The sequence below is a fragment of the Quercus lobata genome, chromosome 8 (assembly GCF_001633185.2).
Source record: "Quercus lobata isolate SW786 chromosome 8, ValleyOak3.0 Primary Assembly, whole genome shotgun sequence".
Taxonomy (NCBI): domain Eukaryota; kingdom Viridiplantae; phylum Streptophyta; class Magnoliopsida; order Fagales; family Fagaceae; genus Quercus; species Quercus lobata.
The window spans coordinates 34,846,446-34,872,240 of NC_044911.1; the positions used below are offsets into that span (position 1 = coordinate 34,846,446).

At 37.5% G+C, this 25,795-nt stretch overlaps 1 pseudogene; it reads right to left on the reverse strand.

Annotated features, from left to right (window-relative positions):
* Window positions 1-630: 630 nt before the first annotated feature.
* On the reverse strand, window positions 631-16,528 carry LOC115957606 (annotated as a pseudogene).
* Between the last annotated feature and the right edge of the window lie 9,267 nt (window positions 16,529-25,795).

The following is a 25,795-nucleotide window of genomic DNA, read 5'->3' on the forward strand; positions in this document are numbered from 1 at the left end:
TTTCTAAAAATATACTGTATATATTATCAATAAGCTATAAATAATAATTTAATATCATATAAACCTATTCACAAACTTATACAATTCAATTTCAAATGTGTATAAATATATTTTTAGACAAGTATACATATAAAATATAATATTATATATAATTAAATCGAGTTCTCACGTTCACGAGCATACTTACATATGAATTATTATGTTTGAGCTTGATTTTTTTAATAATTGAGCTTAGATTCAAGGCTTGAACCTGGCTTGTATTACAAAAAAAATAAAAAAAACAACAACATTTTTCCCAGCTGAGCTGGAGCTATTCATAAAAAACTTGGTTCCTTTACCGTTTTAATGCTGACCTTCTACGGAGTACCAAATATGACTTTTGGAGTGTCTACAGGTCCGCACCTCAACTTGGTCGCCATTATCTTATGCAATCAATGATAACAAGTAAAATTTAATGTTATAAGATATATAGAAGCTTCACCAAGTTAATATCTCCCAATTTTTCACTAATCTGAGGTAAAATATAATTCTTGTGAAGTATCATAGTTTAGTATATATTTTATGAATTCATTTTATTTATTAATTTAAATACTAGTATCAACCACCAAAGAAAATTATTAATCAAAGGAATAGTTACAATGGAGAAAGGACACTTGGTGGGGAGACAGAATCTTAGTATAGAATACAATTTTTTGAGCATGAGAAACTATGCAAGTGTAATAAAGGACACACCACATTAGAAACTGCATCATTCATTAATATGCTTCTTCTACACTAGTAGTTATTTCTATAAACGTTTCAGGTCTGCTAGAAGAAGCTGTGCTTGATTGGCCTCTCCTTAGAACAAAAGCTGGTTGTTTAGGAGCCGAAACTATTGCAGTTTCACTGTCAAGCATGGTAACAACATTTGACATGGTGGGGCGATCACTTGGGTCTTCTTCAATGCATAACAGTCCAACATTTACGCACTTCATAAATTGGTTTGCATGGCAAGTTTCCTGTACACTTTGGTCCATTAAATCCAACACCTTGTTTTCTGTCCACAATCTCCATACCTGGGACAATTTTAAGATCAAACTGCTATGAAGTATAAAATAATGGAAAATGAATGGTTATAAAAATCCAACACACTTACATAACCCATAAGGCTCATGGCTTGTTCTGATCGATAAAATCCCATGTTCTTTTTCCCACTGATAATCTCAAGCAAAACTACCCCAAAACTAAAAACATCGGATTTGATTGAGAAAACTCCATCTAATGCATACTCCGGAGACATATAGCCACTGCATTAAAGGAATTGTTATAACATCAAGGGATAAGCACTTGTAAACCTTTTGTTAAACAAGGTTAGGCGATTGAAATTTTTTCTACGTTATATAGAATCAACTTTCATAATTATACTGTCTACTATATATTTACTACGTTCCAGCTACTCTGCTGGTATTTGCCTCAGTTTCTTTCCCTCCAACAATCTTTGCCAAGCCGAAGTCAGATATTTTGGGGTTCATCTCTTGATCTAGAAGAATGTTGCTAGTTTTCAAATCTCTATGGATGATTTGTAATCTGGAGTCTTGGTGAAGATATAAAAGCCCTCGAGCTATTCCCAAGATAATGTTGAAGCGCATCTCCCAGTCTAAAAGCTTGCTTAGCTTTTGATCTAGCAAGTTTTTCCATTTGTCATTTAAGAGAACAATATTAGCAACACTAACAAGTTAGCTTTTAGATTATCAAAAAAATAAAAAGTTAGCTTTTACTCAAATAAGATAAGTTTAACAAGCCCTAGTGTCTATTAGGCATATGGTTTTGGAAACCAACCAAATATAAACAAGTCTAAGCTTTTGTTCGGCATGTACTCATAAAGCAAAATCTTTTCATCCCCTTTTATGCAATATCCCCGAAGTCTAACAAGATTCCTATGTTGAAGTTTTGCAATCAACACCAACTCATTTTTAAATTCTTGTAAGCCTTGTCTTGAGGCACTTGAGAGCCTCTTTATTGCCATTTCTTGACCTCCAGGAAATGTACCCTGAGACCAAATTCACCAAACCCACATAGTTACTACTAACCAGAACCTAGTTTACATGAACTTTAAATACCAGTTAATGTTGTTGAAAATACCTTATGAACAGGCCCATAGCCCCCCTGTCCAAGCTTGTTTGCATCTGAGAAACTATCTGTAGCTACTAGTATGCTTTCCAAATCAAAAAAGGGCAGATCTATGTCTGTCTCACCTTCTTCTTTAAACTCACCAGAGTCTATCAAGTCTTTGACATGTCGTTCACTGTCCATTGTGCGAAGTACTCTATTTCTTTTATCGTTGTTTCTGTTTTCTGAGTTAAGAAGACAACAATATATGTTAATTACATGATAATTACAGGAAAGAACTAATAAATGGTTTTATTTTGATGCAAATGCACAATAGATTGTGCACGGTGTGCATCATGCAAAGCAATTACCTTGACTCTTGGCCATCTTTCTTCTCAATATATATAAAAATATAATGCTACAAGCGAAAGCAATCACACTTATCAGAGACAGCACAACTATCAAATACAACGCCATCTTCTTTCTTGAAGCCTTTTGTAATGACCCAGGATTACCACCAAGTACTGACGGAGGAATATCACCTTTACGAGAAAGAAACAGAACTAGTCTCTCTTAAATAGATAAAATAAGAAAACGATTCTCCATCACTATGTTCGTGACGGCGAACAAGTTTCAATGGAAAAATCAAAATGATAATAAGTCAAATGCAACACAAGCACACATCTATATATATATATATATATATATTCACAATTATAATATATATTGTTAGGGCCAGGTAATCATGATATTACTAAAGAGAATTGGAAACGCCTCATAATTCCTAAGTAAAATTAGAAGTTATATTCATAAAGAAAAAAGAAAAACTTTGGGAAAGCATGAAATATACTCAGATGCAATTCAAAGTTTTCCTCTCATTGTGGTGAACCGCTAGTGGAGGAGGGAGAGGGGTTTGATTATAACAAGAAAATTATTTTAGTAGAACAGAATCCTCCTTAGCAATACCATCATATTAATTCTTTCATCACTAACGGAGCAATCTTAATTTGCCAGAGGTATATAGCATAACATGCTAACCTTTAGTACAATTCAAAATCAAGCCATCCCATTTTGTGCTGCAAAGGCACCTCCATTTTCCATCTCTTGCTACCTTGCAAGTTGAATCTGGCCAATCCTTGCAGTCTGTGGATGAATCACAGGTTGGTTCCATTGGTGGCTTCCAACTAATCTCTACATCTGTAATTTCAGAACTAAAGTTTCCTTCAGCAGTAAACAGGCCAGTGACACTAGATGGCAAGAACTGATTAGAAACACGATTATCCGCAAATTTGATTTGGATGACAAAGCGTTGTGTACTTGCATTGATACTGGTCACTCGATAGGTTCCATTGGATGTCTTGAAGCTAACCTGGCCTGAAGAGGTGTTGCAGTAGAAGGCAAAGTACATGGGGTCACCACAATTTGGCCCTGATGATGCCGAAAATATCACCAATAGGTCACACAGCACTCGCGACTCAAAGCGAACCTGCACAACAAAATAACCGAAAACCTTAGAGAGCACAGATGTGGTACCGGCCAAATACTCTCCGAAGGTCAAGTTAGAACTATTCTCACAACTCTAGAGTGCTAGAGAGGGTAAATTATGCGTACCTTGATTTGCGAGGGTATTAGGGCTTTTATAGTAGTAGAGAGACGGCTTTTCCTTCTTGGTGTAGAAGTCTTTTCCATATGGGACTCTACTTCAAGTCTTTCCAAGCGTGGTGAGCAAGGTTTTCCTTATAGAGGAGATCTACTTTCAGTGTGCGTGTCTTCTAGAATCACCCTTGTGCTCGGATTTCCATATTGGGATTCTAGGGCGTTTTTAGGCAATGAGCGATAGAGATCTCAGATCAAGGGCCCTTACTGTGTCCTTCAGCGATGGGCCTTCAATGAGTGTTGGATCATCTCCACATCGGCCCAACAGTTCCTATCCGGCAGGCCCATTACCATAGGCCCGTTAGGCTTATATTTTATCCTCTTCAGTTGCCCCCTTCACCTCAAGGGTCCGTCAGCTTAGAACAAAGGAACCATGGGGTGACGACCCTAAGGTAAGGGCGTGACGGATAATCTTTTATGACGGAATGAGACCAATAAGACAAAAAAGGAGGTTTTAAGGTTATAGTTACAATGGGTTGACGGATTCATGCAAGCTAGGATGACGGTGCAAACGAGGTGACCGTCGACCATACCAACTACAGACAGGCTGTACGAAAGTCATTAATGATGATGACACGTGTCGTAATTTGATTGGGTTTTATCTCGGATCGAAGCGACGCTTCGACTTCCGTGCATCTCCCTTATAAATAAGGGAGTCTTCCCTCTCATTTCTCCAATTTCAGCAAAAATTAACCTGTCAGAGCTTACTGGTCATACCTGTCAGAGCATATCCGTCACGTTTTGTCAGGGGCTGAACCGTCCAGTTGCTTCAATCGTCAGTGCTATACTTCCTTGTTTCGTTCATAAAATTGGTAAGTGTTCTTTTCAAGACCAATCTTGTTTTAATTTTCCTTACAATCCACACCCGTTATGGACATATAGACCCGTCAGAGTCTTAGGCTCTTGTCGTTTCGTGTAGGAAATGTCTAGTGCGTCTAGTAATCAGTTGGTTGTTCGTGACGGGCTGGATTACAAGGAAGTATATCCGTCCGGTCATAGAGAGCAAGATAGTCCTGGTGATGATAGGAGTCCGTCCTCATCCTCCTCGTCCTCAACATATGAGGATACGGAGGTGGTTGAACAAGACGAGGGCTTTGATGATGGTGAGGAACAGATTGTTAGATCCGTCGTCGGTGCTGATGGGCTCAGGGAGTTCGTCATGCTACCAGAGTGGACGGTGAATTACTTCTCATCTGTTATCAAAGAAAAGCACTTTAAGACATTTAGGGATAACTACCAAATTCCAGACAATATTTCCATCCGTCTACCCCATAAATCAGAGAGATGTTATTATGAAGGGATAAAGGGTGTCGGGGTATATGAGCAAATGTTGAAGGCCGGACTTAGGTTCCCATTGAGTTCGCTTCACCGTGAGCTCCTCCAATATTTGGGATTATCCGTAAACCAGATTTCCCCTAATGCTTGGAAGGTCTTCATAGCGATGGAGATTTTGTACGACGCAATGTCCGACGGTGCCAAGAGGCTGACAGTTAGGGAGTTCCTTCATTGCTACCGTCCGGACAAAATTGATAGGTCTAGGGGAATATATAGCTTCGTCCCCAGGAGTCCGCTATTGAAGGTCATCTATGACACGCCGGACTCAAATAGGGATTGGAAAAGCCATTACTTCTTCCTAGAGGGTGACAGTTGGATGTGTCGTCCAGGGGACACGGATTACATGCCCGTCAACACCACTTGGGGCATATTACACCCGTCTAGTATGGACCGTCCTAAAAATTTAACTTTATTTCATTATGTATGTTTAAAACAATCTAACCGTCCTTCCTACTTTGCAGTTAGAAGACGCCCCCAAGTCGATATTAAGGAGTTCGCCTTCCTTGAGAAAATCTTCTCAAAGACCCAGCCGGAGGAAAGGACTTGGGCGAAGTTGGTGACACTTAAGACCATTCATTGGTATTGTGACGGACCAGAACCAACACTAGCTGCCGTCAAGTACAAGGCACAGATTAGAAGGCGTAAGTTCGTCACCCTATTCTTGATAAGTTACGTATCTTATTTTGATAACTAATATTCCCGTCCACGTTTCAGAAATGGACGACGCCAAGAGGAGAGCTTTGATCAGATCCAAAGCCACAAAGAAGACCGGCGATGTTGCTCCCTCTGTGACGGGCCCAAGCAATCCGTCCGCCAAAAGGAAAACACAGCCCAAAGTGGATCATCAGGCCAAGAAGGCCAAAGTGTCCTTGGAACTCGTCGTGGGACTTATGGCGAAGCCTCCGAAGACGGCCACTCCAATCAAGCACGGGGTCGGCAAGGGCCTCATGAAAGGGCCATCGAAGGATTAAGAGAAGCCGCCCGTCCTTCTTCGAGAGGATTCTAAGCACGCCTTAGAACAGATTTCCTCCATCATGTCGGCGGAGGATTGTGAAGACCTAGGCAACCATTTGACGGAGGCCATGGGTGAGACGGGCCTTTTTGCTATTATACAGGTAAGACAGCCCGTCTACTTTACAAATGCAAATTACGTCTTTTTTGCCCACAGTTCGTTTCATAACTACCATTGTTATTATTTTTTAGGCAATGGCCATAATGAAGGGGTTGATGGGACGGTGCCTCAGCCATGAGACGGCCCTGGATCGTGTACGGGCAAAAGCGGAGCAGACGGAGGAAGAACTACTTCAGTTATGAAATTGGAAACCCAAGATGGAGAGGAAGCTTGAACTTTCCAAGAAGGCAAGGAAAAACCTTGAACAGGTGACGGAAGAGGCAAAGAAGACTCTTGAGAGCAAGGACAAGGAGATAGAAGAATTGAAAAATGACGTCCGTCAGGCTAAGGACGTCGCGGTTTGTGAGTACCGTGACTCCGACGCCCTGATTACTGAGCTAGGTGACTCCTTCCATCAAGGTTTCATGGATGCCATCCGTCAGGTCAAGCAAGCTTATCCGGATTTGGACGTTTCAAAGTTCAAGGTCGAAGACCCAGCTCAGACATCCGTCATACTTGCTGCTTCAGAGGATACAGATGACCTCTTTGCTGATGACGATGCCCTTGGTGATGGGGAGTTAGCGCCAGCAAAAGTTGCACAAGCTCAGCCTGATACGGAAACGGTCCCTTAGTCCGTCGTCAATGAGGATAAAGTTTAGTAGCTAGATTTTTCTTTTTTATGTACTTGGAGAACAATTTTCATTCGTTGCTGATGATATGTAAACATTGCCTTTTAAGGGCCTATTTTTTGTCGAATGCATCCGTTCACTCCGTTTTATATGCACTCCGTTTTATATGCTGAATGTTTTAATTTTTTGATTTTTTTTTTTTTTTTTTTTTTTTTTTGCACTTGAATTCTGTCATTGTGGGACCTATTTACACCCGTCCACTTATTTGTTACTATTGGGTTTGGCATGTATAGGTATGGTTTTTGTCATAAGAATTCATTCTTTGGGAACCTGTCCACCCCGTGGGATAGCTTTAAGTCTGTCCGAGTTAATCATTAAATTTTCATCCGTCCATTTTTTGGACTTGCTTTTATATCCGTCCGCTTTGAACTAGACTTGTCATCCTCATAGGATGATCCATCCACTTTGTGGACTTATTTTGGATCCGTACATTTTGGACTTCAAATCGTCATCCTCATGGGATGATCCATCCACTTTGTGGACATGTTTTATATCCGTCCATTTTGGATTTCAAGATGCCATCTTCGTAGGATGATCCGTCCACCTTGTGGACTCATTTTGTATCCGTCCATTTTGGACTTTAAGTTGTCATCTTCGTAGGATGATTCGTCCATCTTGTGGACTCATTTTGTATCTGTCCATTTTGGACTTCAAATTGTCATCCACGTAGGATGATCCGTCCATCTTGTGGACTTATTTTGTATCCGTCCATTTTGGACTTCAAATTGTCATCCTTGGAGGATGATCCGTCCACCTTGTGGACTTATTTTGTATCCGTCCATTTTGGACTTCAAATTGTCATCCACATAGGATGATCCGTCCATCTTGTGGACTTATTTTGTATCCGTCCATTTTGGACTTCAAATTGTCATCCTTGGAGGATGATCCGTCCACCTTGTGGACTTGTTTTGTAACCGTCCATTTTGGACTTCAAATTGTCATCCACGTAGGATGATCCATCCATCTTGTGGACTTATTTTGTATCTATCCATTTTGGACTTCAAATTGTCATCCTTGGAGGATGATCCGTCCACTTTGTGGGCAATAATAATATTAACAAATCCATGTAGAAAATCAAAATTGTATCTGATTATTATTCTTAATAGAAATGCGTAAGGGAAAAGTACCTACCCCCTTGGGCTTTAAAAGGCACGAATAGATTGTAGCAAAAATAGTTGAAGAAAAACTAATAATTAAAAAGCTTAAGATAAACTGGTCAATCGGGGGATCGTTGCTGTTCGCCGTGTTACTATTACTGGTAGTACTTTCTCAAGTGCTCGGCATTCCATAGATGCGGCAGCTTCTTTCCGTCTATCGTCTCTAGGTGGTAGGTTCCTTTCCTTTGTCATGACGTAACTCGGTAAGGTCCTTCCCAATTGGGGTCGAGCTTTCCCTGTGTAGGGTCTCTAGTTGCATCCATGACCTTCCTGAGTACGAGGTCTCCTACTTGGAAGTCTCTGTGTCGGACCCGAGAGTTGTAGTGTCTGGCCATACGATCTTGGTATCTAGCGAGCCTTTGTTCCGTCGCCAACCTAATCTCGTCTATCAAGTCCAGCTGTAGCCGCATTGCTTCGTCATTCCTGCTCTCGTCATGGTTGTGAACCCTGTAACTTGTGAGCCCAACTTCAGCCAGGATGACCGCCTCGCTCCCGTACGTTAGTCGGAATGGTGTCTCTCCTGTTGGGGTCCTCGCCGTTGTCCTGTATGCCTATAGTATGCTCGGCAATTCTTCAGGCCATATGCCCTTTACCCCCTCAAGCCGAGTCTTGATAATTTTAAGCAAGGATCGGTTCGTGACTTCAACCTGGCCATTAGCCTGAGGATGGACGGGGGATAAGTAGTGGTTTTTTATCCCTAGCTATGAGCAAAAATCCCGGAAGTAGTCGTTGTCAAATTGTCTCCCATTATCCGAGACAAGGACTCTAGGAATACCAAACCTGCATATGATGCACCTCCAGACAAAACTTCTAATGTTCTTCTCCGTAATGGTGGCCAAAGCTTCTGCTTCTACCCATTTTGTAAAGTAGTCGATACCCACTACCAAGAACTTCAGCTGTCGTACTGCTGTTGGGAAAGGTCCCATAATGTCGAGTCCCCACTGAGCGAACAGCCATGGAGCCGTCATTAGGGTTAGCTCTTCGATTGGCTGCCTGATAATATTGCTGAATCTTTGGCATTTGTCACAGCTTTTAACGTAAGCCTCGGCATCCTTCTGCATGGTGGGCCAATAATACCCAGCTCGTACCAGTTTGTGCACCAACGACCTTGATCCAGAATGGTTCCCGCAGATCCCTTCGTGTACCTCCCTCATTACGTAGTCTACCTCTTCGGCACCCAGGCATCTTAGATATGGACGGGAGAAACTTCTTTTGTACAGGATTTCTTTTATCAAGACGAACCTTGCCGCCTGGACCTTCAGTTTTCTTGCTGCCTCCTTTTCATCTGGCAGTACCCCGTTCTTCAAGTACGAAACTATCGGTGTGGTCCAGGTGCTTTCGGAGCATATCTCCTACATGTTGCCGGGATCTATTAATGGAGAAAGTTGAACAAAAGAAAGTACATTACCCGGGGTTATCATATGCTCTGCTGAAGTGGTTTTGCCTAGGCGGTCGGCGAGCTCATTTTCTTCCCTGGGGATTTGGATGATCTTGGCTTCTAGGTCATCGATTTTTGCTCTCACTTGATCAAGGTATCTCTTCATCCTTTCCCCCTTGCATTCATAATCTCCGTTCACTTGATTGGTCACAACCTGAGAGTCGCAGTAAAGGACTACGCTCGTGGCTCCGGCGGCTCTGGCTAGGTCGAGGCCTGCTACCACTGCTTCGTATTCCGCTTCATTGTTGGTGGTGGGGAAGTCAAGATGGACCATACATTCAATCCTGTCTCCTTCAGGTGACAGCAATACGATGTCGGCTCCACCGGCTCCTCTATTAGATGATCCGTCGGTATATATGCTCCAATGAGGGGACTCTTCTGCCCCCTTGTCTTCTTCACGAGTAAATTCTGCTATGAAGTCGGCTACGATCTGTCCTTTAATGGCTGTACGCGGGCGGTACTTGATATCAAATTCGCTCAACTCTATTGCCCATAGCGTCAGTCGACCTGCAGCTTCAGGATTGCTCAATGCCCTTTGCAAGGGCTTGTCAGTCATTACGTTCACCGTATGGGCTTGAAAGTAGGGCTTGAGCTTGCGAGCCACCGTGACTAATGCAAAGGCGAGTTTCTCCATAGGTGGGTATCTTTCTTCGACACCGCGGAGCGCCCGGCTGGCGTAGTATACGGGTTTTTGTACCCCGTCCTCTTCTCTGATTAAGGCCGTGCTGACTGCGACAAGGGAGACAGCCAAGTAGAGGAAGAGTTCTTCACCTGGTTGCGAGGGGCTCAGCAAAGGTGGTGAAGATAGATAGGCTTTTAACTCCTCGAATGCTCGCTAACACTCGTTCGTCCACTCGAAAGACTTCTTTAACATGCGAAAGAAGGGCAAACACTTGTCCGTGGCTCTCGACACGAATCTATTTAATGCCGCTACCTTGCCGTTAAGGCTTTGTACTTCCTTCACATTTTGCGGGGGAGCCATCTCTATTATGGTTTGGATTTTGTCCGGGTTAGCCTCAATCCCCCTTTGAGATACCATGAATCCTAGGAATTTTCCTGCTGTTACGCCGAAGGCACACTTTCCCCGATTGAGCTTCATGTTATAGGATCGAAGTGTGCTGAATGTTTCTCTAAGATCTTCCAGGTGGTCTTCCTCCTTTCGGCTCTTCACTAGCATGTCATTGACATAGACCTGGACATTCCTCCTGATTTATTGCGCGAACATCTTGTTCATCAGCTTTTGGTATGTTGCACCCACATTTTTTAGGCCAAATGGCATTACTTTGTAGCAGAAGAGGCCTTGACTGGTTACGAAGGAAGTCTTCTCCTGATCAGCTTCGTGCATGCGGATCTGGTTATAACCTGAGAAAGCATCCATGAAGCTTAGTAACTGATGTTGAGCCGTCGAGTCTACTAGGACGTCGACCCTTGGAAGGGGATAGCTATCTTTGGGGCACGCTTTGTTAAGATCGATGAAATGCACTCACATCTGCCATTTGCCACTCGCTTTTTTAACCATTATTACATTCGCCAGCCAATCGGGATAGTAGACTTCCCTAATGAAGCTTGCCTCTTGTAGTTTGCGGACTTCTTCCGCAATTACTTGGTCTCGTTCCAGAGCGAACACTCTCTTCTTCTGTCGGACCGGTGAAAAGGGAGGCATCACATTTAATTTGTATACCATGACCGCGGGATCTATTCCTGGCATGTCGTCATGACTCTAGGCGAACACGTCCTGATTGCTCCTTAAGAAAGTTATTAGCTCTTGACGGATTGTAGGGTTAGCGAGTGTTCCGATCTTGGTCGTTTGATCTGGATTGGAGCTGTCAAGAGTTATCTCCTCTAATTTCTCTGTTGGTTCTGTCATCATTCGGTGCTCTTCTATGTTCAAGGCCTGGACTTGGTCTTCCATCTCCATCATGGCCACATAGCATTCCCGTGCGGCCATTTGACTTCCGCGCAGCTCTCCTACCCCATAATCCGTAGGAAATTTGATCATTAGGTGGTAAGTTGAGGTTATCGCCTTCCACGAGTTGAGCGTGAGTCGTCCGAGGATAGCATTGTAGGCAGACGAGCAATCGACCACCAGGAATGTTACGTTCCTGGTGATTTGCTGGGGATAATCGCCTACCGTCATCGACAATGTGACCGCGCCCAAAGGGAATACCTGGCTTCCTCCGAAACCAACGAGTGGGGCATTCGTCGGTATTAATCGCTCCTTGTCCACCCTCATTTGCTGGAACGCCAGATAATACAAGATGTCGGCTGAGCTGCCGTTGTCAACCAACACCCTGTGCATGTTGTAATCTCCTACCCGCATGCTGACGACGAGAGCATCGTCATGTGGATGGTGCAGGCGTCGTGCATCTTCTTCTGAGAACCCGATAATGGGCCCATCTCTTCTTGCTATCTTTGGCACTGTGCCCGTCAGCTGAACACTCTGTACCATCCGGAGGTACGTTTTGCGAGCCTTTTTTGAAGACCTGGCTGCAGTTGTTCCTCCGATTATCATCCTTATGTCCCCTATGGGGGGTCTTGGTCGCTCGTTCTCTCGCCTAGGGTGCTGTTCTTGTGGGGGTGGATCTGTTCTCTCCTTACTGACGAACTTTTGCAGCTTTCCTTGTCGGATAAGGGCTTCAATCTGCTGCTTCAAGTCGTAGCAATCGGCTGTGTCGTGACCATGGTCACAGTGGAAGCGGCAATATTTATCCCTAGATTGTTTGTTGGGATCACTCTTCAGCTTTCCAAGGAACGTTAGGGCCCCTTCGTCCTTAATTTGCATTAGGACTTGGTCTATCGGGGCAGTTAACGGGGTGAAACTTGTGAATCTTCCCCCATGAGTTTAGGGCGTCTCTCCTCCCTTCGGTCTCCTACCCTGCCTTTCTTCCGCCCCTGGTCCTGTCGGGTGTCTTCTTGCCTCTCTCTTTTCTTGGGCCTCTCTTCTCGGGCCAACAGCGCGTCTTCAGCGTTCATATATTTGGTGGCCCTATAAAGCACCTCTGACATGGTCTTTGGGTCATTTTTGTATAGGGAGAACAAAAACTTACCCCCCCTTCAGTCCATTCGTGAATGCTGCTACAAGTATCTTGTCGTCGGCTTCGTCGATCGAGAGCGTCTCTTTATTGAAGCGTGATATGTAGGCCCTTAACGTCTCCTCTTCTCGCTGCTTGATATTCATTAAACAAGCTGTGGACTTCTTATACCGATGTCCTCCGATGAAGTGCATAGTAAATTGAGCGCTTAGCTCCTTGAAGGTGCTGATGGAGTTGGGTACTAGCCAGCTGAACCAAATTCTTGTTGCGCCCTTTAGGGTTGTAGGAAAGGCCCTGCACATAATCGCGTCTGCTACTCCCTGAAAGTGCATTAGGGTCTTGAAGGTCTCTAGGTGATCTAGAGGGTCCTTGACCCCGTCATAACTATCCATATGTGGCATGCGGAACTTACTTGGCAGGGGGAAGGAGTTGACGGTTGTTGTAAATGGCGAGTCAGTCCTGTTGACAAGGTCATCAAGATCACTGGACACTTATCCCTTGAGAGCATTCATCATCACTTCCATTTGTTCCTTTATCGCCTGCATCTCCGCGATGATGGGTGGCGGAGCCGTATCTGCAAGAGAAGGAAGGCTCGTGTCCCGTCGTTCTGGTCTGCTTGGAGCGTTGCTAGCCTATGGTCCTTCTTGATTCCTCCTTTTAGCGCTGGTCCCTTCTTGATCTGCTCCTTGGTTATTGGGAGCCGCATTTTTCTGGTTCAGCTGTTCTTTTAGGTCGTGGTTTTGTTTGGTGAGGCGCTCCACGGCTGTGGCGAGCGTCCTGACCTGTCTCTCGAGAGCAGTCGTGGGGGCTTCTTCTTCTTGAACGTCATTAGTGGTCGCCATTGAGCGAGTGAGTACCATGTAACTCTTTTGTCTAGGAAGCGATAATGTGCTACGTTTCCCACAAACGGCGCCAACTGATGATGCCAAAAATATCACCAATAGGTCACACAGCACTCGCAACTCAAAGCAAACCTGCACAACAAAATAACCGAAAACCTTAGAGAGCACCGGTGTGGTGCCGGCCAAATACTCTCTGAAGGTCAAGTTAGAACTATTCTCACAACTCTAGAGTGCTAGAGAGGGTAAATTATGCGTACCTTGATTTGCGAGGGTATTAGGGCTTTTATAGTAGTAGAGAGTCGGCTTTTCCTTCTTGGTGTAGAAGTCTTTTCCATATGGGACTCTACTTCAAGTCTTTCCGAGTGTGGTGAGCAAGGTTTTCCTTATAGAGGAGATCTACTTTCAGTGTGCATGTCTTCTAGAATCACCCTTGTGCTCGGATTTCCATATTGGGATTCTAGGGCGTTTTTAGGCAATGAGCGATAGAGATCTTAGATCAAGGGCCCTTACTGTGTCCTTCAGCAATGGGCCTTCAATGAGCATTGGATCATCTCCACATCGGCCCAACAGTTCCTATCCGGCAGGCCCATTACCATAGGCCCGTCAGGCTTATATTTTATCCTCTTCAGGCCCAGTGCTCAGTGGATAGGGGATCATGTTTGAGCCGCAAGGCTCACAATTTCTTACAGTTGATTCTGCAAAGGAATAAATTAAGTCTGGAGTAGTAAGAAAACAGGGTATTGGTAGCTTTTAGTAGTATGAATGGGAAAATGCTAAAATTATTATAAACTTAAATGAAAAATAACTTATAAAATAATGTGTTGTGATTGGTGCCATTTCAAAAAAATAATAAATGAATATTTTAATTTTTTTTATCATGATTGATGAGACAAAATTCGTAAAATTTAAAATAAAATTTGCAGTATTAGTATCACCTTTATGAATTTATCTAACACAAGGACACGGTAGCAAGCCGTTGGACAGATGGACAACTTCTATTGACACTCTAATGGTCATGGATGACAGTTAATTAAGTACGTATGGATATGATTATGAGTGGGGTTGGATTGGACAGATTGGGGGGAAAATTTTTCAACTAATCCACCATTAGTGAGGTTGGAATTAATATTCCAAACTATCACCGACCTACCATTAATTAACATTAAATTTAAGAAGTTGTATCTCCTTTAAATCCTATAAATAATTGAAAGAAATCATAGGAATTGATACACTTTTCCATAGATCGAAGTACATAAATCATAAGCTTTGAGTACTTTGTAACTTTTTTTTCCAAAAAAAAACCCACTTCATGTTGTTGTAAAATTCTTCTCCTCTCCTCTCCCTATATGAATAATACTTTCCCTGCATATTCATAGGTAAGTATTATTCATTTTTCATATAGGGAGAGGAGAGGAGAAGAATTTTACAACAACATGAAGTGGATTTTTTTTTTTTTTTTTTCCTTCATATTGTGGAGGGTAGAAGCCAGTAATGCATCATTCCTTTATTAGGCAGCGCTAATTAATTTAATAAATAAAGGAAAGTGCAGTGGTATATATATATATATATCAAAATTATACACAAAATATAAGTTTTTATCAAATAACAATTGATATATGATTAATAATTTAAAAAATAGCATTTAATTTAGAGTTTTATAGCTTAATTAATACATGTTCATGTTTTCAATAGAGACATTTATGAATCAAATATCTCTTCCTTCAATGTGACAATTGAATTATCAAAACAAAATTAAAAAATATATATATATATATTTGACATTTACAGTAAGAACAATAATTAATAATTATTTTTTAATTAACAAAAAGTAATTATATTTTCCAAATAAACTTATATATTCCAATATTTATATGTAAAACAGTACCTATATCGGATTTTGCTACCCGGACGGAGAGGTTACGGCCATTTTCATACTCCTCTTGAAGATTAATTAGATCATCACTCCAAGTCTGGCATAAGTCGGTACTAGTAGTAGTATCACCGCTTTGCTTGCTGCTGTTAGCTGCCTCATATGAATAAGCCTGGCACCGGCAATCCCCAAGGCACAAACTTTTGCAATCTGCTTCATTTTTTACACCAAACTGTGCGTTTGTATTGCTCGCTTTCATCATCTTTAAGCTCAAGAATGTGTCGCTCTTGTCGCATGATGTCTGGTTTCTGGTGCACCCATCAAGAAAATCTCCAGAATTCCACTTTTCTAGGTTACTAGGCATGAAGCCCGGCAAACATTTGCACAATATCTTATTGTTAATATTGCAGCTTCCAAATTTCCCACAAGCATTGTAAATCTTACATTTGTCTTTGGGCTCCCACCATTTCAAAGCCCAATATTCCTTCTCCACATCCCATTTCAGATGATTTAACTGCCCACTGTAACTCATCACCAGCCTTGATAGGTTTAGCAAATAGCTAGAACAGGAAATCGTGCTGAAGTTTGATAACAAGCAGGCTACTTCAGAAGGCATTTCATCTGCGTTTAACCGACTTTGCCAGTGACCATCTGGTATTTTTGTGATAGCGTAGCTATCCTCTCCTTGTAATTCATCTTGGCTAAACGTGAAATTTCCACTTCTTGGGTCACCAGAGTCTGTCCATGAAACCAATTTAATGTTTCCATCCATCTTCATGCCTAAAATAAATGTATCAGTTGGATTTTTGAAGCTCTCCCACAGACTCGTTGCCAACTGATCATTATCATCTTTTAAGACCAGGTTTCCAGAATCCATGAGCTTGACGGTACGATTTGCGGACAAGGATTTGTTAACAGTTGTGGACCAATAATCTTTGCTTGAATTATCCAATACCTTGAGGTTGCCATCATCTGCAATTCCAAAGACTCCAGTGGAACCGTCAGGTATTACCCACGAACCTCTTCGAGCTAGAGGTTTCCATAGGGGTGAAGAATCCAAGTTCAAACATTGCTCCAGGGGAGACAAGAGTTGATCCATTGTCAAACATCCACTCGCCATGATTCAAAATATCTTTAGCACAGCAAAATACATGAGAGGAACACAACAACAATATATACAAGAAGGACATGGAAGACAGCAAGCGATTTGAAAACAATAAAATCATTGTTTTTATCATGATTTATATGAAAATTTAGCTGGTCGTTTACTCATTTGAAGCGCAATACTGTTCATGGTTGCAAATAGTCTTGCTGCTAAAGCCTAAAGTCCACAAGTTGTCTTGGTCAGAAATTATCATTTTTAAAACTGGTCCCCACAAAAAATATGGTTAAAAACTAAAACGCACTGAGACAAAACTTTGATAATGTATATAAACTTTTTTTCTTTTTTTACAATCTAGTATATAGACTATATAAACTTTGATCATGTAGCAAATAAAAAAAGTTTGATTCTAAACATATTTGAAACATAAGACTTCAAACCACAATAGAAAGATGACACGTGTTTTTGTCATATGTATCTCAATTAATTATATAGAGAAAAACATGAGTAATCTTCCTTTGAAAATGAAAGGGGCTTGTTGCATTAGCATAAAAGTCTAGGGAGTTTAGTGCATTTTTTAACATTTTGGTACAAAAAATTATTAAAAACATAAGGAGATCAAACAAAATGGATTTATTTGCTACACTACCAAATTTTATAGAATAATTAATATATATATATATATATATATATATATAAAGACAAAATTGTTTGTTTTTAGACCCCTTAAAACACAACCAGATTAACCTAGGTAATTAGCCAAGTGATTACTTAGTCAAATTATCAAGTCTAAGTTAACACACATATATCATATTATTGTAAAGTGCGGAAAATAAAGAACACAATAATATGATAACTCAGGAAAACCAAACCGATAAAAAACCTGAGGAGGATTTAACCTAACTATGCTTAAGGTAAAAAGCAAATCCACTATAAAAGAATTGAAGTTTGTATAATAGAAATTAGACCACTAACATTCTATTGCTACCTCGAGTAGAAAACTTATTACCACGACCCCATGATAGCTTCGAGTCCACAAATTACTTCTTTCTTTGGCCTTTGTAAAACACAAACACTCACGTTTGTGACTTTAAGATCTCACTCAAAGGTTTAGCAACACAAACTCTCTTGTTTGTGACTCCAAGACTACTCTTGAAAGTTTAGATCATCAACACCTTTGATGACTAGAGAAGGCAACAACTTCTACAACACCGGATCTTGAGATTCTTCAAGTAATAACACCAGTAGAAGATATGAGAGAGTTTTTTAGGAACAAAACCCTAAATACAAAAGAGACACACTCTTCTCTCTCTAAAAAGCCTTATAAAACATGTTTAGAGTTTCTTTTATATACTGAGAAAAGTATATCAGAAACCCTAATCCTTAATGGGCTTGAACTACTATTTAGGCTTAATTAGAATTTTGCAAATACGACTTTCGATCGGTCGAGCCTGTCTTTTAATCAATTGAACCAGGCAGATTATGAAATCTTTTTCCTGCAGCCTGTATGTTCTTGAATCTTGACTTGAATCACATTGACCATTGTCTAATAATACCTATAGACTCTAAGATCTATATCTAGACAAGTTTTGGTTCATGATTTGACAATTGTTCTAAACATTTAAAACCTAACAATCTCCCCATTTGACAATTCATGACAAAACTTACATACAACATGAAATGCTCAAATACAAGAACAACCCAATACAATAAAATGCCCAATTACATCACAAATCCCAATCTAAGACTCCTAACCTAGAAGTTGCAAGAAGAGGTAAAAGATCTTGATCAGAATGTACTGTCTTTCCTGAAAACACTCAAAAGAACACATCAACGCATGTGTGGAAAGAAAGACATATAAACAATAATATGAAGCAGGATATAAAAACAAAAATAAATTCTAACTCCCCCCCCCCCTAAGTTAGATACATCAAAACTATTCTCCCCCTTTCAAAAACAATTTTAACTCCCCTTAAACAAAACAAACAGGATTCCCACATTTCATTTATTTCTCCCCCTTTTTGTTATGTATTGACAAAGACAACTCAAACAAAGAGTAAACAAAAAATATACGCAACAAAAGATAAGAGGAAATAGAGAATTGAGGAAACATCTCCCCCTAAAAACAACATCAGTTTAAAAAAAAAAACTTTTCTCCCTACAAAAATAGGAAAAACAAAACATGTTTTGGGAAAAACAGTTTTGGGGAAAATTTAGAGGTGTGGATAAAAAAATATAAGTTGAGGATACACTTAAAAAAAATATTCTCTCTTTCAATAAATACAAACTTGACACTATGTGACCCATAAACAGTTGCATGAGTAGAGAAAATAATTGCACATTGATTATCTATCATATCTCTTAAGAAAAATATTTTCTGCAGTTCACACATAAAAATTGCATATACTAAAAAGTACATAACTTAAAAATTAATCAATCAATTTTTAATCAAGTTAAGTACCCAATTTAGCAAAGTATATGCATGTTATGTGTGAAAATAATGAGAGATATGTCTGCAAAATTGCAAGATGGATACAGAAAACAATGCAATGCATGTGAATCCTAAACATAAATGATGCATGAAAAAAAATTTTGGTCAAATACTTAAAAATTTAAAAATTTTCAGTTTCGATCGATCAAGCATCGATCAAATACCAGTCGAGTCAGGCAGATTCAAACCAAAATTTTTATTGCAATTTCGATCGGTTGAGAGACAGATTCGATCCATCTAAAATCTGGAAAAATCAAAATTTTGAAAAATAGAGCATTTTAATGCAGAAACTCCTCAGAGTAGAATGTTTTATGAATAAAATGCATGAGTATAAGATGAAAACTTTTTCAAAAACCCTTGTATTTAACCCAAATCTTCCAAAAACAAGATTTTCAATCAATTTGTCCTCAAAGCTCAAACATTAAACGCATTTTGCATTAAAATCAAGTAATATGTAATCTTGGATGGCCACAACAAATTTACACACACTATCATGTACTAAGTTTAGTAAAGAATAACTTGTTTAGTGTGTACAACTAGCAAAAACTTAAGATAAATGTAAGGTCATATGTGAATAGTAATCAATTATAGTTTCTACAAAATTTATCACATAAATTTGAAAGAGACTATCACCTAAAGAGTTACATCATATAACTTCCACATCTCCTAGAAAACAAGCTTGCAATCATGTAAGTTTCTTGATTTGTCTCATAATGTACACATCAATTTTATTTGATTGATTTAATTAAAATCCAATAATGTACACATCAATTTTAGCATTTAAACCGAGGCTACACCTTATGTTCTTTTTATGCATGTGTTACATTTTCTCGAGCACAAAATCTTATGATATGCACTAAGGTATTCACGATTGGCTAGTAAACAGTGGTGAGATGGTTATTTATACCTTTCTCAACATGCACTACAAAAGTCAAACTAGTAAAGTGCAATAAATAAGCTCATCAAAGCTAAACAAGGTACATAAACTTGTTATGTAAAAATAATATGACCAATTCTTGTTTATAAATCCAAGATGTGAAATACAAAACACAAAAATCTTTTTGGTTTAAAAAAAAATTATGACCAAAAACAAAAAGCACACATTATGCTAAATGAACAATGCAAATGCAATACATGACAGTGTTTAACTAAGCTATAGAGAGTACATACACAAGAAATATCAATTTTGTAATTAACCCTTGAGTACATGTACAAACTAGTACATACTCATACAAAATCAAAAATAGCTTAGCACTTATATAACACATACTATTCAAGTTTATCCACAATGTCAAGCATGTTCTTAATCAAAAGAGAGATATCATAATTCATGTAATCCTCAAGAAAAATAAAACAAGACTCAAAATAAAATATTTTTGTCTTTTTGAAAATTTTTCAATGTTTTTGTATTTTTTTAATAAAAAAATAACAAATAAAAAAAAACCAAAAACAGAAACAAAACATGTCCACAAATAATTAAAAGAATTAAATCAGGGACAGGTTATCAACACTCACCTTAGAGAATCTTTTCTTATCCATATAGCACGAGTCTTCGGCTTTGTAGGTGAAAATCCATGTGAAGCAAAGTGTATTTGAGGGATTACACCAATCTTCTAAGAAAGACTGAAATCCTACAAATTCCTTTCACAAGCTAACAAGATCAAATTTTTCAAAAGAATATGAAACAATTTATATGGACTTATGGCAGGAGAAATATTATCACATATCCTAGATTGAAATACAGAATTTTTAAATTTCAATTTATGACAATTAGGACGAATGTAACCGGAGACACCACAAAAGTGACAAACAGAAACAAATTTAGAAACATTAGTATTCCTAACAACAAATTTAGTCTCAGATTTTGGTTTTTGCCTCAACAAAGAACAATTTGGTCTAATATGACCAACAACACCACAAAGGTGACAAGTAGGTACAAAAACAAATTTATTATGCTCTCTAATAGTAGGTTTAGACATAGGTTTAGAAACATCAGCGTCTACATCAGAATTTTTACCTTTGTCTAACCTAGCAAAATAAGCATTTTCTTTATTATTCATCTTGAAAGGAGGTATATAAACCTTTTCAGCTTTAGTCTTAAGAGAAACATAAACACTTTTATTATCAACAACAGGCTTGGTACTAGTCAAATTTTCAATTTTAGCTTTAGATTCAACTAACTCTTGTTCCAAGCTTTTCATTTTCTCATCTTGAGAGGAAATTTGATTTTTCAAAAATTCATTCTTTTTATTAGATTCATCTAATCTAACAACCAATTCCTCTTTTTCAAGATTAGCTAATTTTAACTCTTCCTTGAATTTCTTAGCAATTTTCATAGATTTCAATAATTTCTTACGAAGAGTTTCACAGGCATCAATAAGATCAACAGAAACATGAGCGGAAACATGATCAGAAAGACACTTCAAATTATCCTTGACAACAGGGGTCAAGAATCAGCTCTTAGATCAGCTCTTAGATCAAAAGATCTAAAACAAACACTACAAGAAAACTGAGCTATTGCGGCGGGCCTATTGCGGTGGGTGCAAAAACCGCCGCTATATGTCGCCTATTGCGGCACATTTTTGACCCGCTGCTGTATATGAGATCTATTGCGGCGTTCTATATGCCCGCCGCAATAGACCTGTTTCAGCGGCGTTCAGCTTAGATATAGCGGCGGGTCAATGACCTGCCGCAATAGCTCAAGTATTTTGCAGCATTCTATAGCGGCGGGCCAATGAACCGCCGCAATAGACCTGTTTTAGTGGCATTAAGCATAGATATAGCGGCGGGTCATTGACCCGCCGCAATATGTACTCCTTTTTGCGACGGGTTGGACCGCCGCAATAGTCATTTAAATTTCCCTCTATTTTTTCGTCTTCCCATTTAAAGATCAAATGATAAATTACACCCGATTGGCATGAAAATTGGCATGCATGTTAAAAACATATAGAAAATGTGATCCAACGGTTGGATTTTCAAAATTTGAATTCAACAATAAGTTATTGATTGATGTAACATTTTTTAGAGTTACATAAAGTGTAACTAGAACCCAATAATATATTTCTTAATTCGATGTAAATTTTGACAAATTTACCATTAGATTACATTATCTTTATATATTTTTCATGCATAAAAAATTTCAAGGTGAATAAAGATTAATAGTCATGTCATTAATCAACTATTTAAATTCAAGTTTTTGTAATTTAAAATAACGCATAAAATATGAGTTTAAAAATCAAATAGTAAATTACACCCGATTGGCATGAAAATTGGCATGCATGTTAAAAACAAATAGAAAATGTGATCCATCGGTTGGATTTTCAAAATATGAATTCAATAATAAGTTATTGGTTGGTGTAACATTTTTTAGAGTTACATCAAGTGTAACTAGAACCCAGCGCTATATTTCTTAATTCGGTGTGAATTTTGATAAATTTACGGTTAGATTACATTATCTTCATATATTTTTCATGCATACAAAATTTCAAGGTGATCAAAAATTAATAGTCATGTCATCAATCAACTATTTAAATTCAAGTTTTTGTAATTTAAAATAACGCATAAAATATGAGTTTAAAGATCAAATAGTAAATTACACCCGATTGGCATGGAAATTGGCATGCATGTTAAAAACAAATAGAAAATGTGATCCAACGGTTGGATTTTCAAAATATGAATTCAACAATAAGTTATTGGTTGGTGTAATATTTTTTAGAGTTACATCAAGTGTAACTTGAACTAAACGTTATATTTCTTAATTCGATGTGAATTTTGACAAATCTACCGTTAGATTACATTATCTTCATATATTTTTTACGCATAAAAATTTCAAGGTGATCAAAAATTAATAGTTATGTCATCAATCAATTGTTTAAATTCAAGTTTTTGTAATTTAAAATAACTCATAAAAGATGAGTTTAAAGATCAAATGGTAAATTACACTCGATTGGCATGAAAATTGGCATGCATGTTAAGAACAAATATAAAATGTGATCCAACGGTTGGATTTTAAAAATATGAATTCAACAATAAGTTATTGGTTGGTGTAATATTTTTTAGAGTTACATCAAGTGTAACTTGAACCCAACACTATATTTCTTAATTCGATGTGAATTTTGACAAATCTACCGTTAGATTATATTATCTTCATATATTTTTTACACATACAAAATTTCAAGGTGATCAAAGATTAATAGTTATGTCATCAATCAATTGTTTAAATTCAAGTTTTTGTAATTTAAAATAACGCATAAAAGATGAGTTTAAAGATCAAATGGTAAATTACACCCGATTGGCATGAAAATTGGCATGCATGTTAAGAAAAAATATAAAATGTGATCCAACGGTTGGATTTTCAAAATATGAATTCAATAATAAGTTATTGGTTCGTGTGACATTTTTCAGAGTTACATCAAATGTAACTTGAACCCAGCTCTATATTTCTTAATTTCATGTGAATTTTGACAAATCTACCGTTAGATTACATTATCTTCATATATTTTTTACGCATAAAAATTTCAAGGTGATAAAAAATTAATAGTTATGTCATCAATCAATTGTTTAAATTCAAGTTTTTGTAATTTAAAATAACTCATAAAAGATGAGTTTAAAGATCAAATGGTAAATTACACTCGATTGACATGAAAATTGGCATGCATGTTAAGAACAAATATAAAGTGTGATCCAACGGTTGGATTTTCAAAATATGAATTCAATAATAAGTTATTGGTTTCGTGTGACATTTTTCAAAGTTACATCAAATGTAACTTGAACCCAACTCTATATTGCTTAATTCGATGTGAATTTTGACAAATCTACCGTTAGATTACATTATCTTCATATATTTTTTACGCATAAAAATTTCAAGGTGATCAAAAATTAATAGTTATGTCATCAATCAATTTTTTAAATTCAAATTTTTGTAATTTAAAATAACTCATAAAAGATGAGTTTAAAGATCAAATGGTAAATTACACTCGATTGGCATGAAAATTGGCATGCATGTTAAGAACAAATATAAAATGTGATCCAACGGTTGGATTTTAAAAATATGAATTCAACAATAAGTTATTGGTTGGTGTAATATTTTTTAGAGTTACATCAAGTGTAACTTGAACCTAACCATATATTTCTTAATTCAATGTGAATTTTGACAAATCTACCATTAGATTACATTATCTTCATATATTTTTCAAGCATACAAAATTTCAAGGTGATCAAAGATTAATAGTCATGTCATCAATCAATTATTTAAATTCAAGTTTTTGTAATTTAAAATAACGCATAAAAGATGAGTTTAAAGATTAAATGGTAAATTACACCTGATTGGCATGAAAATTGACATGCATGTTAAGAAAAAATAGAAAATGTGATCTAACGGTTAGATTTTCAAAATGTGAATTCAATAATAAGTTATTGGTTCCTGTGACATTTTTTAGAGTTACATCAAATGTAACTTGAACCCAACCCTATATTTCTTAATTCGATGTGAATTTTGACAAATCTACTGTTATATTATATTATCTTCATATATTTTTTACACATAAAAAATTACAAGGTGATCAAAAATTAATAGTTATGTCATCAATCAATTGTTAAAATTCAAGTTTTTGTAATTTAAAATAACGTATAAAAGATGAGTTTAAAGATCAAATGGTAAATTACACCCGATTGGCATGAAAATTGGCATGCATGTTAAAAACAAATATAAAATGTGATCCAACAGTTGGATTTTCAAAAGATGAATTCAATAATAAGTTATTGGTTCGTGTGACATTTTTGAGAGTTACATCAAATGTAACTTGAACCCAACCCTATATTTCTTAATTCAATGTGAATTTTGACAAATCTACCATTAGATTACATTATCTTTATATATTTTTCATACTTAAAAAATTTTAAGGTGATTAAAGATTAATAGACATGTCATCAATCAATTGTTTAAATTCAAGTTTTCGTAGTTTAAAATAACGCATAAAAGATGAGTTTAAAGATCAAGGGGTAAATTACATCCGATTGGCATGAAAATTGACATGCATGTTAAAAACATATAGAAAATGTGATCCAAAGGTTAGATTTTCAAAATATGAATTCAACAATAAGTTATTGGTTGGTGTGACATTTTTCAGAGTTACATCAGGTGTAACTTGAACCCAACCTTATATTTCTTAATTCCCTGCGAATTTTGACAAATCTACCGTTAGATTACATTATTTTCATATATTTTTTATGCTTAAAAAATTTCAAGGTGATCAAAGATTAATAGCCATGTCATCAATCAATTGTTTAAATTCAAGTTTTCGTAGTTTAAAATACCGCATAAAATATGAGTTTAAAGATCAAAAGGTAAATTTCATTCGATTGGCAAGAAAATTAGCATACATATTAAAAACATATAGAAAATGTGATCCAACGTTTGGATTTTCAAAATATGAATTCAATAGTAAGTTATTGATTGGTGTAACATTTTTGTCATTTTTTAGGTTTCAGGGGATATTTCAATTATTTTCTAGGTTTTGAGGGTACTTCGATCATTTTTTAGGTTTCGAGGGTATTTCAGTCATTTTTAGGTTTTTAGGTTATTTTGGCAATTTTTAAGGTTTCGGGGGTATTTTGGTCATTTTAAGGTTTCGAGGGTTATATTGGTTAATTTTTAGGCTTTGTGATTATTTTGACCATTTTCTAGGTTTTAGGGGTATTAATTAATATAATTTTTTTTATTAATTTGTACTGTTAATAATAATTATTATCCTCATTATTATTATAATAACTATATATATTTTTATAGGTAAAATACGCTTTTAAAATAAATGTTGCCTTAATGGTAAGCGCGTGTGTGATTCACCCTAATGTCCCAGTTTCGAGCCTTCAAAAAAGCATTTTTTTATTTTTATTTTTTAAGTTTTTATTATCAAACGTCGTCGTTTTGAATTTATATAAAACTAAACGTCTAAAACTAAAACCCTAGCATCTCTTTCTCATTCA